General features: G+C 36.6%; 1 pseudogene across 1 annotated transcript; it reads left to right on the top strand.

Moving 5' to 3' along the window:
• Positions 1 to 1614: 1614 nt before the first annotated feature.
• Positions 1615 to 7146, top strand: LOC147410920 (phosphoglycerate kinase 3, cytosolic-like; annotated as a pseudogene). Its single transcript, XR_015178251.1, has 6 exons — positions 1615 to 2162; positions 3840 to 3917; positions 4027 to 4287; positions 5392 to 5708; positions 6025 to 6183; positions 6400 to 7146. The product of XR_015178251.1 is annotated as a phosphoglycerate kinase 3, cytosolic-like (transcript).
• Positions 7147 to 9134: the final 1988 nt, after the last annotated feature.

A 9134-nucleotide genomic window follows, 5' to 3' on the forward strand; every position in this document is an offset into this window, starting at 1 on the left:
ATGCCAATAATCATTCACAAGCTTCTAAATCGGCTCTCCATATGATCATGATGACAACACATGAGTATTCACAAGATTCTCTTGGAGATTGCCTAGATTGGCTTTTACACAATAGTGTTTCAATGCATGAACCGGACGCAAGGTTCGATTCCATATCCAAACTTCTTATGAAATTGTCAAAAAAGGAGGACATTCGCTCCAACAACAAACCAACAATATTGTAATTGTGCAAGACGATCATTCATCGGAATGGACAAAAGACGACGTCAGAGAACTAAATAATCTACTTAACTTCTAGAGAACCTCGCAACTATGACTGAGAGGGAGAGAGAGATAGAGAAGGAAGAATACCTTTGTAAACCTTTCTTGTGATATTAAGTGAAGAAAATTGATCGCCTCCGAGGATGTGTAGCTCATAAATAGGTGAACATTGTAAATCTTTGTGTCTATATCATTTTGCATTGCATACATGATATTTTATCGTTCTTTCATACGACATGTAGGAAAGTAATGGGGCGAGTCTAAAAAGCCAATCGAGTCGACTTGAAAATTTTTAAATGAAATATAATATGATTTTTACATTTTTTCACCAAGTAGACAGTGGCGGAGCCAAGATTTTGCCTATGTGGGGCAACCAAGAGTAGAATTTTTTTGTGTGGGGACTACTAGGAGTGAAAATAATAATAATAATTGTGAGGGCAACTAATAGTAGATTTTTTTTTTTGTGGGGGCAATAGTGGTAGTTTTTTTTTTTTTAAATTCATAGCTTATATTTCATATAAGGTTTCATTAATTGTTGAGGATAAGTTTTGAACTCAAGACCTCTTGAGTGTTTTCTTGTAAAAGAGTGTATTTTCCTTTTTTTGGTGAAACATAAAAGAACTCTTTTCTTTTTCTTTTTTTGTTTTACTTTATTTTATTGGTTTTGAAAGTTGTAAAAACATCACTTCTTTCTTTAATCCCACATCGGGTAAATACAAGGAAAGTTCTCAACTTATTTATGATCCCTCTTTCTTTAGGACAGTGGCTTCTCCGTGCTTCAGTCACCGATACGTTCTTCCAATTTTCTTGAATTATTTACATTACAGAATTTTTCCAATATTTTTTATCCGCCACTAAAATCTGTCGCAATAGCTCACTAATTCAAAGACTTTGAAAATTCTTGTGGGAAAAGTGCCCCACTTTAAATCTGCCCCAGCAATTAGTTTTTGTTTTGTTTGAATTAGGTGGTGGTTTTGTAAAGTTGTAGTAAAATTAGTGTCAAACGTCCAATGATGTAAAATAAAAAAATTGATTGAAATGGTAAATGTACACACTGATCCATAGAAAACAATTAGTTTTTAATGTTATACACTGATGGTAAAATAGGCCATGATTTTCTCTCGAAATTTTATAAAGTGGAGCAATTCTTTGAGCAGTTTAGGATCATTTCTTTTCATTATGGGCACAATCCACACTTCCACAGTCAAAAAAGTAAAGCAATACACACTCAAGTGAAAACATCGGACACTTCAGTCTTTCTCAAAGAAAAGATAAAAAGAGAGAAATCCTCACAACATCCAACGAATCACTCACTCTTTAACCTCCCACAATTTTAACCCATCAAAGATCAAAACACCTCTCTCTCTCTCTCTCTCTCTCTCTCTCGCGCGCGCGCACACACAACAGAGCAAAACAGAGCTGAGGAACAAAAGAATTTCTCTCTTGTACAATTAACAATGGCTTCTGCAACATCACCCACTTCTCTCTCTCTCCTCCCCACCACTTCCTCCTCCTCCTCCTCCTCACGTTACACCCACTCATCAATCCACGTGGCAGCATCTCTGTCCACAACTCGTCTCCAGAGCTCTGGCCTTCGTGTGCCCCTTCGTCGTCTTGGATTCTCTGGTATCACTTTCGACCCCTTGTTTGCTCTTTATGTCGCATCGAAAACTCGAAGTGTAGGTAAGGGCGTGAGGGGTGTTGTTTCGATGGCGAAGAAGAGTGTTGGAGATCTGACAGCTTCGGATTTGAAGGGAAAGAAGGTTTTTGTGAGGGCTGATTTAAATGTACCTTTGGATGAAAACCAGAACATCACTGATGACACGAGGATTCGTGCCGCAGTCCCGACGATCAAACATTTGATACGAAATGGGGCTAAGGTTATTCTTTCCAGTCATTTGGTGAGTGAGTTTTTTATTTATTGCTTTTTCATGTTTGAATTTGGTTGGTTTTTTAGTCTGATTTGGGGTTTATGTGGGGGTTCTAATGTTTTGAAGGTTTGAATTATATTCTCTTTGATTAATTCTTTGATGGATGTTAACATTTTATGTCTGATTTTGTTTTTTTCCCACCTCAATTGGGTTAATGAGGAATCGGAATTTTCTTAGTTGGGTTTGAATTTCAATTCTCGAATGGTGATCCTGTTTAAAATTTAGAAAAACACTTTCCTTACTAATTTAGTAAGATTTCAAATCTTACCAAGGGTCATTGAGCTCAAATGAATTACCACATTGGCAATCCAACACCACAGTCCTCTAGATTTCATTGAAAAAATCAGACTCAAAGAACAAAAATTAATTTTACAAAACAATTTATTTTGGGCTTGATCCAAGGTTTTGAAAATGGAAGGGCTACTGAACTCCCACCAAATTCCCAAAGCTAAAATTAAAATTCAACTGTGAAAATTAATTCTTTTTTAAATTCACAGAATTTTGTCCTCTACAACCTTGTGGCTTTGGATCATGTATTTGGTTGCCACATGGTGAGTTCATCGACCCTTAGTAAGATTTGAAATCTTAATAAGTTAGTAAGGCTAGTCCGGTAAGATTTATGGTCCTTAATTGGGATTGTTTTACTTCACACAATCCTTAATAAAGGGCATAGAGAGCTAGGAAGAACTAAATCGAGCCAACCCCGAATAGTTGGGATAAGTCATTGTAATATTAGCACTGTCTTTGCCGTTCACCTCCATCTTATGTCTGGTTGGGAGTGGTCAACGTCGTTATCTTTTTGTTATATTTCTCATTTTCTTGATTCAACTTTCTCTTTTTTCTGTTAATTTCTGGTTGCCGTTTCCCCCTATATGTATCAAATTTGGTTGAGGTATCAAGTAATGGTATGAAATTACATGCTTTGATGCTTCGACCAAAAATATAGCTATTGCTAGAGCTGAAAGGCGAAATAGGATTATAGTTGGGATAAGTGTAGATGATGATGGTTTGGTGGTGGTGGTTATGGATTTGAAATTGTGGTTCTAGATGCATCTGGGGCCTCATTTACTATCTATTCATGTTTCTGTTCTAGTCAAAATTTTCTATTGTTGCTTTTGCGCTACATTGCTGATTGCAAGCCTGTCTAATGGAGGAAGTTTATGGGCATAGTTTAAAATATTGGAATGTATCAGTCAATGGTATCTGTATTGGCCAAGACTGATAGTAAACATTAACCCTGAAACTTTGAATGTTTTGGGAATGTATTGGCCGACACCTTATAGGTTTTTTCATTAACTGAAACATTCAATTGATATGATATTTTAAACCTTGTTTATGGGTGTAAAAATGTTTTTATCTTCTAACATGAATCCTAATCCTTCATTTCATTCAAAATTAACTAAAGACATAGCTTTAAAACTTTATTGAATGGAGGAACATAATTCATACAGTCTGACACCAAATTGTCGGGATAAGGCTTTGATGATGATGTAGAAAATATGGGTTTCAGACATTGATGTAGTGGTACAATTCTGATTGGATCTTGTTCTTCTGCAAATTGATGATAGAAATTTTATTTTAACATTAAATTTTGTGGGACCGTTGGAATTGGAGCTGAGTTCTTGTTATTGTTCTCTTGGTTTTCAGGGACGACCGAAGGGTGTCACTCCAAAATTCAGCCTAAAGCCTCTCGTGCCTAGGCTCTCCGAGCTCCTTGGCGTTAAGGCATGATTCCTATTTTTCTTTAAAACACAACTTAGTTATGTTTGATCTTGCATATAGTAGCTGAGTTGTCGTTTTTCTCTCATTTCTACCTTATGTGAGAACTAAACAGGTTGAGAAAGCTGATGACTGTATTGGTCTGGAGGTTGAGAAGATGGTAGGTTCACTTCCCGAAGGTGGTGTTCTTCTTCTTGAGAATGTGAGGTTTTACAAGGAAGAAGAGAAGAACGAACCTGAGTTTGCGAAGAAGCTTGCTTCCTTAGCGGACCTCTATGTGAATGATGCATTCGGGACTGCACATAGAGCCCATGCTTCAACCGAGGGAGTTACCAAATTCTTGAAACCATCTGTTGCTGGCTTTCTTTTGCAAAAGGTGGGAATTTGAAGTGCTGGGTGTTCTCGTTCCATAGTTATTAAAATAGGATAATATTCACGTGGGTGTTGGTGGATGGATCTCCATTCATCGGTTTGAGGTTCAATTCGTGGTGGGTTCGTCAAAAACAGTGAACCTAATGAACCCCCTTATTTTTAGGGCTTAAATGGGTTGGGTTCACGCTAGATATGTGTCTACCCATATCCATATCCGGATTTTTTATTCGGGTCCAAATCCGGATCCTGATCCAACTCAGATCCTACTAGCTCAAACCATATCCGGATTTTTTTTTTCATTAAACCCATATCTGGATCCGATCTGACCGAATTAATTGATTTGGGTCAGTCAATCGGATAATTTCAAACCATTTCGAAGTAATTTTATTATTAAAAAATGTGGCTTAAATGTGATTTCAAAGCATTTCGAAGTAATTTTATTATTAAAAAATGTGGCTTAAATGTGAATTTAACTCAAGACCTCTACCCTTTTTGAAGAGAAGCTTTGATCATTACACCTAATACTCATTTTTTGATGAATGATAGAATAAAAAATATAAAAATATAGCATTCAATATACAAAATAATATATCATTTGGATAGAGGGATGGATCCGTATCCGACTCAGGTCAAGGGACATCAACCCATATTTTAATTTGGATATACTAGAAAGAACCAAACCTGCTAAAAATCAGATTCGGATCTCTTGGATTTCGGATAAAATCTGACCCATTTTAAGCCCTACTTATTTTGGTGAAGTTTAGAGATGCTTCCATGGTTTGGTCAATATTAAAGATACCCCTTTGTTTTTAAACTGATGATATGCCCCTTTGACCTGGGTCTTCTTCTACGAGATTAACATAAATGACTTGAATATCTGCCATGAACTACCTCTACAAACCAGGTTCGTTCAAGAGTGGCGATCTGCGAACCTGAATTCGAACTGAGTGAACCATGTAACAAAATAGTCAGACATTTGCAGGTGATTTAGGCCTACCATCTATAGGGATCACCTATCTAATGATTAGGTTCAAGTGGATCGATGTGCTTCTCATTTCTTCATGACACTTGAAATCTCCTCTCACCTTAAATTGTGTTCGTGTTTTAGGAACTCAATTATCTTGTTGGGGCAGTTTCAAGCCAAAGAGGCCATTTGCAGCAATTGTTGGTGGCTCGAAGGTCTCATCCAAGATTGGAGTGATTGAGTCCCTACTGGGAACGTGCAATATCCTCCTTCTTGGTGGAGGAATGATCTTCACATTCTACAAGGCACAAGGGTTGTCAGTGGGTTCTTCTCTAGTGGAGGAAGACAAGCTCAGCCTGGCAACTTCACTCCTTGAGAAGGCTAAGTTGAAGGGTGTGTCTCTTTTGTTACCCACCGATGTGGTTATTGCTGACAAGTTTGCGCCTGATGCAAACAGCAAGGTTCGTCTCTTAAGCCCGATAAAGTCAATAGGTATATGGGCTTAGACCCATAGCTTAGTTGGTTTGATGCATTGCAAAGAAACTTTGAGGTTATGGGTTTGAGTCCTTACCCATCAATAAAAGATAAAACCAAAAACAAAAAAAACTCACTCCCTTACATTGATTTGTGATGTTTTAAGTATTTCTTTGGCAAAAGTAAACACGGTTTGAACTAAACCGAACCTGTTTCCTTTATTAGAAGTCATTGGCTAAAGGTAGAACAGTTTTTCCGTTTGATTCTCCTGAGCAAGAAAGAAAATTGCTTCATATTGTCCAGGTTGTGCCGGGATCTGGCATCCCAGATGGTTGGATGGGATTGGATATTGGACCCGAGTCTATAAAGACATTCAGTGATGCCTTAGAGACTACCAAGACAGTTATCTGGAATGGACCTATGGGAGTCTTTGAGTTTGACAAGTTTGCAGTTGGAACAGAGGTACACAACAATCTTGCAGACATATATAACCTCATACATAGGAATCTATACATGCTTGCTTCTATTTATGTGGGTACGTTTGCGTAGATGTTTGTACTCAATATACATCCATTTTATGCGCAACAACTACAATCATACATAGAGACATGCGTGATGGATGGATGGATGTGTCTAGACATAGATGGATGCATGAGTTGACATGTGGAAACTCTACAGGCAATTGCAAAGAAGCTAGCGGAGCTTAGCGGGAAGGGCGTGACAACAATCATTGGAGGTGGAGACTCTGTCGCGGCTGTAGAGAAAGTAGGAGTTGCTAACATGATGAGCCACATCTCAACGGGTGGTGGTGCGAGTTTGGAGTTGTTGGAAGGTAAAGAACTTCCTGGTGTTCTTGCTCTTGACGAAGCCACACCTGTTGCCTTCTAAGGTGAGTTTTATTTGATATTGTTGTACCCCATATGTGATGTTCTCACTTGGGTTTGTAAAAGAGAAGGGAAATGTGGTAGGAAAATTAGTTTAGGTTTTATATGTTTGGTGTCCCATTTTAATGAGATGTTTCTCGGCTTGTTTGTCTTTTGTGTTGTAGATCTATTATGCCTTGTCAGAAACATTTTCTCTTTTACAATTCAACTCCAATATTTTGATCAGTGTGGAAATAAATACAATTTTCATAGAAATGATAGAAATATTGAGAAATTTTTGCAATAAAACTGCAAGAAATGATTAAACAAACATAAAAGAAAAATCCTCAAAGTTATCAAACTCAATAAACAACTACATAGAATGAGGCAATAAAGACATCAAAAGGAGCAATATTCTTCCCGGAAATGAGAGTAACAATGTCACATTAAAAAATTACTTAAATGTGTAAACTATTAAGTCTATTCCCTCCTTTGATTACTTGCCTCAACTCTTACTTGCTTTCTAACTCCGACTAGGACACTAATGTGATACTTGCCAAAAAGCCTCCGATGTTAAATTCAGCTAAAAAACAAAGGAAGAATTTTGAAAAAGCAGAAAGTCCTTTACAATTACCTCGTCTTCTTTATAAAACATAAATTTTTTTAGCACATTTATTATAAAGGTGGTAAATAAAAAAATCATTTTAACTGTATCATGTTCTTAATAAACTCTCATATTCCAAAATAAAAATCATTCCTTTTACATTATTAGAAGGCAAAAAATCAAACGTAGGATCTTAGAATCTGGAGATATCTGGCCCATGGTTCAAAAAAATGTGGTTAGAGAGTTCTGGATGCAAACTTCTTTTAAGATATATTTCCCTTTAAATCTAAAATTTGTGGGGGCTCTCAACCTCTAAGGATAGAGGTAACTTCTTAAAAATAGATTGTAGAACTTAAAGTTGAAGAATATAGGGATTCTAACTCAAAACCTAGGATTAACTAATATTGTAAAATTCATAGATTTATTCATGTATTTTGTTGAGGACAAGGTTTGAGCTCAAGACCTCTTGAGTGTTGTTTGTAAAATGTAGAGATTTCCTTAATTGGTGAAACATAAATTAAAAGTTCTTCAAGATAACATCTTGCTGCTTGTACAACGTTAGATCCGATCGAGTTTGCCGTAGATATGCTATTTTCAAGTGCACAGTTAGCAGAAAGTGATTGTTGAATCTTGGAAACCAGACGTCTGAGATCGACTGCATTGAGGATTCATTCCTAAGGGGGTGAAATTGGTTTTAAGGACAACGACTACTCTGTGCCTCAGTAATCGATAAGTTCGTCCAATTTCTTTGTGTTTTTTATATTATTCTATTGGTTATAATCTACTATTTCAACAACACATAATCATAACCAAAATTCACAACAATCTTAAAACCAATTTTCTATATTTTGTTTCTGTTTTTACACTTTAAAATATGAATTTCAAACCCGAACATGTGAAACCTGATTTGTTGACTCAGAACCCTTTAGTGGAAAATTTTATCGAAGATGGAGCCAGAAGATGCTCTTCTTCCTTGAAGCACTTAATGTATTGTTCGTACTCAAAGGGGAAAAACCTGTAGAAACAGACCCTAATCTGCAAAACTGGATCAAAGTAGATGGAATTTGTAGGAATTACATTTTATCTTGTCTTGTAAACACTTTGCATGGTATTTACTATGTGTGTGAGACTTCTAAAGAATTTTGAGGGGCATTAGAGAAGAAAGGTATTACAGAAAATGCGGGTGTCAAAAAATATGTACTTAAAACATTTCAAGAGTTTTTAATTGTTGATGGGAAGTCGATTATGGACCAAGTGAAAGAGTTTCAGAACATTGTTCACCAGTTGACTTACAAATGTATTAAATTGCCAAAACAATTTGTAGTATCATCTCTAATCGAAAAACTTCTTAAAAGTTGGAATGAATACAAGACTAATGTGAGGCAGAAGAAGAAAGATAAATCCCTTGAAGACTTTATTGTCCACATCAACATAAAAGACACTAGTAGACAAAGAAAGAAAAATGGTAAGGTGAAACAATTTGTCACCAAAGCCAATCTCGTAGAAGGAGACTCTCAACCATCTAGGTTCAAACCTAAGTAAGTGTTCAAAAAAGAGGGACCAATGACAAAGAATACTGTTAGCTTCAAGAAGTCAAAAGGTAGTTGTTTCGTGTGGTAAGCCTAATTATCATGTAGTTGAATGTAGATTCGGAAAGACCAAGGAAAAATCAAAAGGGAACCATGAGAATCTGACAGAAATAGATGATGACATAATAATTGCAATTCTCTTAGAAGTCAGTCTTGTGAAAAACTCTTAAGGAATGGGTTATTGACACTGGTGCTATGAGGCACGTGTGTGAAAACAGGGAGATGTTTACCTCCTACAATCATGTGGGAGACTAAGTGGTCTATTTAGGAGACTTGAGGACACCTCAGGTTGTTGGAAAATGCAAAGTGGTCATCAAGCTTACTTCTAGGAAGATGTTAGCACTCACTGATGTCTTA

Source organism: Akebia trifoliata, chromosome 1 (assembly GCF_017979445.1).
Source record: "Akebia trifoliata isolate Shusen 1 chromosome 1, ASM1797944v1, whole genome shotgun sequence".
Taxonomy (NCBI): domain Eukaryota; kingdom Viridiplantae; phylum Streptophyta; class Magnoliopsida; order Ranunculales; family Lardizabalaceae; genus Akebia; species Akebia trifoliata.